The following is an 11140-nucleotide window of genomic DNA, read 5'->3' on the forward strand; positions in this document are numbered from 1 at the left end:
CACCCGCTGCCGGGAGGCCGGTACTGCATCAGCGCCGCCGCACAGCGCCACCCGCTGCCGGGAGGCCGGTACTGCGTGCAACGCGGCACAGCAGCGCCGCCGCCTGGCGAGAGGCTGATAATGCACCCAACACAACGCTATAATCTGTGAAGCGCTTTGAGCCGTCTCGATCAATGCAAAGATTGTTGTCGTTGTTGTTATTACATAAACAGCCGTGAAGCGAGAGAGAGAGACAGAGAGAGAGAGAGTCGGGAGGGTCCCCGACGTGTGTGGTGGGGGGGGAGTGGGGGGGAGGGGGGCAGTGTGTGTGGTGGGGGGGGAGTGGGGGGGAGGGGGGGGGGAGTGGGGTCAGGGGGTTGAACCCACAACCTCCCGCCTCGGAGGCCCCGAGAACCTGAGCCACGGACTGAATAAGGAACCGAATACACACAAAAAAGGTTATCATAAAAATTCTTTATTCGTCGCACTCCGCGGCGACATTGTACACTTCAAATTAAAATACGGGGAAATTAACGGATTAACGATCATTTACCCCCACTTCCTCTTTACCTCCTCCTCTCTCACATTCCCCCCCTCCCCCCCCACCCCCCCCTCCCCCCTCCGGCTCAAACACCACTTTTATATTAAAAACACTACAAGTTAATTAAATAAATAAATAAACAAGACACCAGAACCTCAATTATTACGTAGGTCACTTAGCAAAAATATCTTTATTTCTTTCCTTTATTTTCAACCCCATCCCCACTGCCCCACTGCCCGCTGACCTAATTCCGGAGAGTATTAGGCGCAGGTTGGGCGAGAGCCAAGGCTTGGGGTGGGGGGGTGGGGGGAGTATCCAGAGTGTGGGTTGGGGGTAACTCCTGGGGTCTAACCGGCCAAACCCACACACAGCTCAGCCATCGAGAGAGAGCGCTCGAGGGCTGTCGGGCAGCTTTCCCGCTGAGTGTCCAGCCCGGACCCCCCTCCCCGCCAGTTAGTTAGTGGGGGCTTTGGCTGTGGGGTTACCAGGAGCTGAGGGGGAGGATTCTCTGCCCCCAGTGACTGGTCGGCCCTTTCCAGGTCCTCCCGTGTCTGGGCCGGGCCGGGCCGCCATCAGCAGCGAGTGCCCTGGGACCCTGCGGCCCCTCCTGGCTCGGGAAACCGGGGGCTGAAGACCCTCACAGATTGGGGGGGGGGGGAGAGGTGGGGCTCGATTCATTGCCAAACATTGGAGCCAGTTCAGCTCTGACCAGACCCCGCCCCACCCCACCTCAAATTAAAGGCCAGTTTTGGAGGGACCCTGACAGACAAACACCCCCCCACCCTCCCCCCCACAAACACCGCCCCCACCCATCCCCACCAGAGGCTGAGGTCCAGGCAGAGCCTGGAGCCGCCCGGAAACACAACACAATACAATACGACATCCCAAGACGTTGGAAAGTTGGCCTCAGTGAAGCCTGGAACTTGGGGAGGAGAAGAGGAGATTCCGTCTACAGGAGGAAAACTACCGTCAACGTCTCTCTCTCTCTCCTCGTCTCATGGTCCGTCTCCCAAACCCCCGACAGTCTGTCTCGCCCTCTCACAGACTGTGGTAGAAATCAAGGAGATATTGGTCGCTCCAGTCCACGTTGAAGTCCGCCATCTTGAAATCCACCTCGATCTCGTCCACGGGGAACCTCTGGCCGCTGGGCTGGGGTCCGTGCGAGTCCCAGGCCTGCGGGGGGCCGGGGAAGAAGCCGAGGTCCGAGCCTGGCCTGTGGCAGAAGGCCTCGTACCCGTGCTGCGAGCTTCGGGCCTGCTCGGTGCCACTCGGAGCTGGTGTGGCCGCGAGGGCCGGCTGGGGGGCCGGGCGGGGGGCCGGGCGGGGGGCGGCTCCGGGGTAATGCAGCGTTTCCAGCGGCGACCGCCCCTCGAATCCCTCGCTGGCGGGAAGCTCCAGCCGGTGCCGGGAGCTTCCTGATCTGCGGCTGTACCTCGCTCTGCGGTTCTGGAACCAAACCTGACAAGAGACGCGGATAATTAACGATAATCCGCTCGTCCGACCCGGCGCCTCGTCACAGCGTCCCGAAGCGCGTGTCTGTGGGTGTGTGTGTCTGTGTGTGTGTGTGTGTCTGTGTGGGGGTGGGGGTGAGGGTGGGGGGTTGGGCGAGTTCTCCAGTGGATTCCACGGGCGCAGTCACAGCGGAAGCTTTCACTCACTATTATTCTGGCGTCGTCCACGTTCAGAGCCTTGGAGAGCATCTCCCGGATCCAGACGTTGGGATACTTGCAGACGGCGTAGGCCTTTTCCAGGAGGTTCTTCTGCCAGTGGTTGTATTTGGTTCTCCTCCGCCTCCGCGGGCCGCTGACCGCGGATTGCGGGGACGAGATCAGCGCGGCTTCTGGTGGGGAAACGGCGACAGCAACGACAACTTCGCTTATTCACATCAATGCGTCGTCTCCTCCACAAAACACCCGCTTTTACGGGGCACCGTGCGAAGCGCTCTGAGGCGTCTCGGAGGCGTTATTATCGTTGCACACTCACTCACACACACTCACTCACACTCACACATTCACACACTCACTCACACTCACGCATTCACACACTCACAGACTCGCTCACACACTCACTCACACACTCGCTCACTCACACACTCACAGACTCGCTCACACACTCGCTCACACTGACTCACTCACACTCACACACTCACTCACTCTCACTCATTCTCACTCACACACTCATATTCACTCACTCACACGCTCACACATTCACTCACTCACACACTGACACTCATTCTCTCACTCACTCACACTCACTCACTCACATTCTCACTCACTCACACACGCAGGGAATTGGCTGCCGTGTCCCCCCCCCACAAAACGCACAGTCGCTACACGTTACACTATAACCCGTGAAGCTCTTTCTGAGACGTCTCGACAAACGAGAGATAAGGCGACGTACCAAACGCGACGACGATTATTACTATTATTGCTGTTATTATTATTATTGTTAGAAAAGATACCAAAAAAATTCTCAAATCGCCCTCAAAAAACACGAATCGGGATTCGTTGTAGGTTTTTTTTTTTTGGGCGACGGATTCAAATCAAATTTGGATTATAATACGTACGTCTCTCGAGCTTTTCTGACTTACCCATCAGAGATATCCCGCTCTCCGCTTCCTCCTGACATCCCGGGTCTCCCAAACGCCGGTTGGTAACATCTCGCAAAACCATATCCATCCTTTAATGTGTAACCTCTCACTGTCGCGCCTGTGAACAAACTTTCCGCACTCTCCCCCCTCTCTCTCTCTCTCTCTCTCCTCTCGCACTCTCCCTCTCGCTCTCCTCCTCTCACGCTCTCTCGCTCTTTCTTCTCTTACCTCCTTGTTTCGCCCCCCCCCCCACCAAAGCGCCCAGTCACTACACTTTTACGGTGTGTATCTTGCGAAGCGCTTTGAGACGTCTCCACCACGTGATCGGGCGCCGGGTCAACTGCGAGGATTGTTATAATTATGACTCTCTCTCTTCTCTTCTCTTCTCTTCTCCTCTCCCACACTCTCTCTCTCTCTCTCTCTCTCGCTCTCCGTAAGGCACTGAAGGATGAGGGAGAGATGACAGACGGAGGGAGAGATCAGCCCTTTTTATAGCAAAGGTAATAACAAGACAGAACTTGACTGAAACGTGTCCTTGTGTCCCGAACAAATCCAATCCACAAACAAACAGACTCCGTCCCTCCCCCCCTCCAAAAAAACAGCTTTAATTGTTGATCTATCTAACTAATTAGATTAAACCCCCTCCACCCCCCCCTCCCCCCCCACACACAGACACACAGACACACGTCCCAATTTACTAACGGCCCCAGAAAGCTGCTTTGGTTTGGAAGTTCGTTCGAAAGTGATAAAATTTAAAAATCCCACGAAAATGTCTCGGTTTTTTGGCTTTTTTTCGCCCGACTTCGCTCTGCGTCTCTGTGTTTGGGGTTTGGAGCCCGTTCCTCACCCCGGCTCGCAATCCTCATCATAATAACAACAACAACAACAACAACAATAACGTTCCTTACATTCGAGACATCCCAAAGCGCTTCACAGGACACACCGTAAAGTGTAGTGACTGTGTGTTTTGGGGGCCAAACGCGGCAGCCGATCGCGCCGCCCGGCGACGTCCCCACAAACAGCCGTGGATTAAGCGATCAAATTATTATTATTGTTTTGAAGTGATCCCCCAATCGCCTGACAAGCGACTGACTGCCGGGGACACAGGCGTGTGTGCACGTGTGTGCGTGTGTGTGCGTGTCCGTGTGTGGGGTGGGGGGGGGGAGTAAGGAAACTTTTCCAGTGTTTCGCCCTGACCTGACCCGCCCGGGAATCGAACCCGGGTCCCTCTGGTTTGCGAGGTGAGGGCTCTAACCCCTGAGCTACAGGATTCCAAGGTTTATTATTAGACACACACACACACACACACAGAGGCACATGTCTGTTTGCACAGACTTAATTGTGTGCGCGTGTGCGAGTCTGTCTGTTTGAGGTGGGGGAGAGGGAATGTGTGTGTGTGTGTGTGTGTGTGTGTGTCTGTGTGCGTTTGTGTCCGTGTGTGTATGTGTGTGTGTGTCTGTCTGTCTGTGTGTGTGTTTGTGGGGGGGGTGGAGGGGAGAGAAAGAGGTGAAAATGTACAGAATAGTTGATGGACGTGATGTGGAGCTGATAAAAGCTGTTGTGATTGTGGTGAGAGTCTGTGTGTTTGCTCAGAGACTGAGAGAGACTCGTCTCGGAGTCCTGAACTGATAAGGATTCCCACTAGACATCTGCTCAGTGTCTCTGATCTCTTCTCCGCTTGAAAACACCCCACGCTGTCGCCTCTCGCCCTTGATCACCCGCAAAACACACAGTCACTACACTTTACACTTCACAGTAAACCCCTGTATGTGAAACATTAATAATAATAATAATAGTCCCAGCGTTTGACCCGGCGCCTGATCACGTTGTTGAGACGTCACAAAGCGCTTCACGGGACACGCTGTAAAGTGTAGTGACTGTGTGGGGCGGTGCGGAGGGAGGGGGTGGGGGGGAAGGTTCCAGAGTTTCAGGGCTGAGGGACAAGCAGGAGGCTGGAGCCAGCCGAGGGGGGGTGGGGGAGGGGGTTAGTGGGGGGTGGTGGGGGGGAGCAGGTCGGTGTTGGTGTCAGGTTATTGATCCAGTGGAGTCCAGTGTTAATGATCTGTTAACGGGTCAGGGCTGTGTGGGGCTGTGTGGGGCCATGTCGGGCTGTGTGGGGCCGTGTGGGGCTGTGTCAGGCTGTGTGGGGCTGTGTGGGGCCGTGTCGGGCTGTGTGGGGCCATGTCGGGCTGTGTGGGGCCATGTCGGGCTGTGTGGGGCTGTGTCAGGCTGTGTGGGGCTGTGTCAGGCTGTGTGGGGCCATGTCGGGCCGTGTCGGGCTGTGTCGGGCTGTGTGGGGCCATGTTGGGCTGTGTCGGGCCGTGTCGGGCTGTGTCGGGCCGTGTCGGGCTGTGTCGGGCCGTGTCGGGCTGTGTGGGGCTGTGTGGGGCTGTGTCAGGCTGTGTGGGGCCATGTCGGGCCGTGTCGGGCTGTGTGGGGCCATGTTGGGCTGTGTCGGGCCGTGTCGGGCTGTGTGGGGCTGTGTGGGGCTATGTGGGGCCGTGTTGGAGAGGCTACAGATACAGGAGACTTGTCTGATCTCTTGTTTTGCTGTTATTAAATCCTCGGCCCATTTACACTCATTAAATTCTCAAGAGTTTTTTTTTGCCGACTTTAGTTTTCGTGCTTTTAAACACTCACCCGTCTCCCGTGTGTGTGTGTCTCTCTCTCTCTCTCTCTCCATCGCTCTCTCTCTCTCTCGCTCCATCGTTCGCTCACACTCTCGCCTCCTGGTCAGAAGGTTGTGGGGTTGAGCCTCCAGGTCAGGACTTGGAATCGCAGTCTAAGCCGACGGCTCCAGCCCCGCGCTGGGGGGGGTGGGGGGGTGGGCGTCGCGATGTCGGAGCCGCTGTCCTTCGGGTCAGACATCAAACCCCAGTCGCTCCCCGTCTGCCGAGTTGATGATGATTCACGACGACTGTTCACAAAGAGCAGGAAGTTTCTCTCTCTCTCTCTCTCTCATGTGGGAACCTGTCACCGTGTCTCCTGACACACGATGGCTTGTCCAGCCAGGACCCCCCCCTCCCCGCTAGTTAATTAGGGCAGTGAGTGCCCTGTAATACTGTGGCCCATCCTGGCTCAGGGACTGGGGGGGACGGGGACGGGGGACAAGAGAGAGAGACCGTCACAGAGAGTGGGGGGTTCGATTCCTACCTTCCGTCACCAAACATGTCACCTTGGGGCCAGGTCAGCTCCGAGGAGACCCCTACCGCCACCCCCCACCCCTCCCTCTCCGGGCGCCCACCCACCCCCCCCCCCACCACCACCACCTCCCACCCCTCGTGTTTGGCAAATAAGTACAGTTCAAAAAAAAAAGTTACAGAAAAGAAAGCTTCTCACTTTATTTACAAACCGAACGCAACAAGTAATTTGACACTCGACAGAGAGAGAGAGAGTTTAACCCTCCGCTCGAGCAGAAATACATCTGATATATATATATATATATATCGCGAGAGAGAGAGAGAGACACTTATACATCTCGTCGAGAGAGAGAGAGAGACACCGCACGTTTAAAGCACTTTAAAGCACACGCACAGACTCGCACACACTCGCGCACACACTGGTCTGTTGATAACACAACTTTTTTTTTGGGGGGGGGACAATAACAGACCCGACCCCTCATCACCACCTTCGAGACGTCTCAAAAGCGCTTCGCGGGACACGCGCACACACACACACACACCTCAGAACCCTGACTCACTCGGTCCCATTCCCTCCCCCTCCTCTCTCCCCCATCCCACGAGGTTGTGAGACCCCCCCGACTCAGCACAGACCAAACCAGACCCCAATAATCTCTGGTCTGCAAATGGGGGCTCAAACCTCCTCTCTGTCACCCCCGCCCCAGCCCACCCAACCCCAGTTTCGTCACTGAATCATCCAAAGAGTGTATATACACACACAGACTCATATACACACACAGACTCATATACACACACACAGACCGGGCTGACATTCCCGACTCTCTAACCTACGGCTCCTTCAAATAATAACAATAATAATTCTTGCACTTGACCCGGCGCCCGATCACATCGTCGCGACGTCTGAAAGCGCTTCACAGGACACACCGTGAAGTGTAGTGACTGTGTATTGTTGTGGGCGAAACGCGGCAGCCGATCGCGCCCGGCGACGTCCCCACAAACAGCCGCGGGGTTGAAGTGACCAAATTATTATTATTGTTATTATTGCTTTGAAGGGATGATTACCCCCGGAAAGTGATCCCCCGATCGCCTGACAGGCGGGTTCCTACTGACTGCCGGGGACGCAGGCGTGTGCGCGCGCGAGTGTGTGTCTGTGTGTGTGTGTCTGTGTGTGTGTGTGGGGGGGTCTGTATGTCTGTGTGTGTGTGTGTGTGTGTGTGTGGAGTAAGGAAACTTGCCTAAGGTTTCGAACCCGGGCCCTCTGGCTCGCGAGGCGAGGGCTGGAACCCCTGAGCTACAGCTCTCCACGTTATAGCTTCAACAACAGAAAACACACGGCTTTGAGAGGTTGGCGGCTCAACACACGGCGCACACACACACACACACACGCACACACACTGCTCTGTCTAGCCAGAGCCTAGCCAGAGCCTTGCCAGAGTCTACCCAGTCTAGCCAGAGTCTAGCCAGCCCCTCGCAGTCACAGATAGCAAACACAAGAGTCCAGTGAATGACCACTATATACACTCACACACCCACACAGAGACACACACACACACACACACACACAGACACAGACAGCACTTCCCTCCCACTGAGGTGACGGACGAGCGCGGCCTCGTCTCCATCCTGTTGGCTGAAGGTTGTAATCATCTTTGTCTTTAAAAAACGGGGGAGAGAAAAAAAAAACCCTTTCACTGCAAAACGAACCGTTCTCCCCAACATCGCCCCCTGTGCCCCCCACCCCCCACCCCCAGTTAAAGGGGCAGACGCGGAGCTCGTTCCCAGAGCCTCGGACGGACAGACAGAAATCTGACACCAGTCCAGTCTGGTCTCCCCCCCTTTCGCTCAGCGGCTGTTGGCGTCTTAACACACGGCTCGGCGATGATGGGGGGGGGGTGGGCAGGGGCAGGGGGGCAGCAGGGGGTGGGGGGTGGGGGGGTCTGAGGCAGGAAGCTCATTACACTGCGAGTCGCTTCTTAAACAAGAGCCGGTCTGTGTGGGCCGCGGCCGGCGGTGTCGGCTCCCGGTTGGTGGTCGGTCGCTGTGTCGGTCGACGCTGGGGCCGGACGTTAGCGAGTGGCTGGTGTTGACGAGGAGCAGAGACGCGTCCGAACCCCGATACTTCTCCCGCGTGTCCCGCGACCCCCCCTCTCCTCGCTTGCTGGAGGCGACCGGAGAGAGAGAGAGAGAGAGAGGGGGGGAGAGAGCGAGAGTCACTGTGTTTGGTCCGCAGTCTAATCAATCCAGTCTCGGCTTCAGGAACCATCCAAAGGGTGTTGTCGTTGAGGAGATCTTCAGTGCGGGGGGTGGGGGGGGGCGGGGGGGGGGGAAGAGAAAAAAAAGGGGGCAGAACGGCAAGACGTAGAGAGAGCCCCCCCTCTCCCCCCTCTACGTCACTCTTGAACTCAACTATTTTGAGCGGGGAGGGAGGGGTGGGGGGGCGGGGGAGGGGCCAAAAGAACCATGACACAAAAAAAGGGGGAAAAGAAAACAAACCCCCCCCCCCCCCCCACCCCACACCCCCCAAAATACAACCTTTCTTTCAACCAACAGGATAGAACACAGTGCTTTGCGGTGATAATCTTTTAACATAGAAAGACAGGAATAACCTTCTCTCTCTCTCTCTCTCTCTCTCTCCCCCCCCACCACCGCCCCCCCCCCCCCCCCCCCCACACCCCCACACCCCCACACCGCGCACACACACTCCGCCGAAGAAACTCCGTCCACCGAATCGAGTCAGCGACGCGCCAGGTTGTTCGGGAAACGAAGGCAAACTGACCGCTGGTTACCGGTGGGTTGGGCGGTGGAGGTGGTGGTGGTGGTGGGGGGGGGTCTCGATTCCAATGACACCCAGTTGCCAAACGCGTCGCCTTGGGGCCGGTCGAGCTCCGAGGAGGTCGGGGGGAGAGAGATTGCAATCGCAGATAGTGCTGTCAGGTGCGGGGAGAGTTTTTTTTTGGGGGGGGGGGGAGGGGGAGGGTGGGGGGCGGCAGATCTGAACCCAAACCCCTTCAGGTCCGCGTTTGGCCGCAAACCGCACCTCGTTCAACGGACCTTTTAATGAGGAACCATCTTCCGGTTTTGTTGGGGTTTGACCCCCGAGATCGCCCGGACACTGACACTGTCGAGCACTGGTGGGGTTTGGGGTTGAGCTGGGGTCAGGGGGGGGGGGGGGCCGCAGGAGGTTAGTGTCGGGTTGAGGGGGGGGGGGGGGGGGGAAGATGGTTCCACTTTAACAAACTAACAACAACGACGACAGAGACTTTCAGGGATTGGGGCCACACACCCAGAATAGCACTGCACAACCAACTCTCACCCTCACACCCCCCCCACCCTCACAAAGCCCCCCCCCCCTCCCCACACCCTCACACACACAGCCCCCACCCCACCCTCACAGCCCCCCCACACTCACACACAGCCCCCACCCCACCCTCACCCCCCACCCTCACACACAGCCCCCACCCACCCTCACAGCGCCCCCCACCCTCACACACAGCCCCCACCCCACCCTCACAGCCCCCCTACCCTCACACACAGCCACCCCCCACCCTCACCCATCCTCACACACACAGCCCCCCCACCCACCCTCACACACACAGCAGCCTCGACCTTCAACCCCACCCGCCCCCCCCCCCCCCACACGCAGTCGACCTTCACCCCCCCCCCATACCCACAACGCCAGACCTCGAACTCCCCCCCCACATGCACAGCCCCGAACGCGCTCTCGACCATCAACCCCCACCCCCACCCCCCGCCAGACCATTAACACCCCCATACACACAGCGCTCTCGACCACTAAACCCCCCCCCCCCCCCCACACACACACACACTCGAACTTCGCCCCCGCCCCCCCCAGTGCCCTCAATCAATAATCACCCCTCCCCACCCCACCAACACACAGCGCCCTCAGCCACTTACCCTCCACACACACACAACCCTTGACCATTAATGCCCTCCACCCCCCCCACAGCCCCCCTGACCCACTGGTCGGCAGCCCAGACACTGAGAACTGCTCTGATCTCTGAGCTGAGACCAAACTATCCGCAGCTACAGCCCCAACTACAGCCCCAACTACAGCCCCAACTACAGCCTCAGCCCCAACTACAGCCCCAACTACAGCCTCAGCCCCAACTACAGCCTCAGCCCCAACTACAGCCCAACTACAGCCTCAGCCCCAACTACAGCCCCAACTACAGCCTCAGCCCCAACTACAGCCTCAGCCCCAACTACAGCCCCAACTACAGCCTCAGCCCCAACTACAGCCCCAACTACAGCCTCAGCCCCAACTACAGCCCCAACTACAGCCTCAGCCCCAACTACAGCCCCAACTACAGCCTCAGCCCCAACTACAGCCCCAACTACAGCCCCAACTACAGCCTCAGCCCCAACTACAGCTCCAGCCACAGCGACACTCGTTCAACAGCCACTCTCCCTCTCTCTCGCTCACTAACTCGCACTGAGGCTGTACTGGATTAAACACACAGTTTACAAACATAAAGAGAATTAAAGGCTGAATTCTAAGCAAAAATAAAGACGGGATAATAATAACAACAACAACAATACTAATATAACCCTCGCACCGGATACAGTGCCTTTTCACGTCTTTCGATGCGCCTCAAAGCGCTTCACAGACTGCAATATAGAGTGTAGTGACTGTGCATTCTGTGGGCGAAATGCGGCAGCCGATTGGGGGGGGGTCTCTAGGTTTGCTCTCTCACAGCTCTTTTACTCACTATGTTTCTCTCTATTTACACGAACGAGCTCAGCTTCCCTCTCTAACCTGGAAAACAAGTCAAGTCGTTCCTATCCGACACATCCTCTTATCTTCTCTTGTCTCAATCCCTTACCCTATACCCTCTCCACCCCCTGAAAACCCCCTTCCCTCACACACCC

The sequence above is a fragment of the Callorhinchus milii genome, unplaced genomic scaffold (genome assembly GCF_018977255.1).
Source record: "Callorhinchus milii isolate IMCB2004 unplaced genomic scaffold, IMCB_Cmil_1.0 Scaffold37, whole genome shotgun sequence".
Taxonomy (NCBI): domain Eukaryota; kingdom Metazoa; phylum Chordata; class Chondrichthyes; order Chimaeriformes; family Callorhinchidae; genus Callorhinchus; species Callorhinchus milii.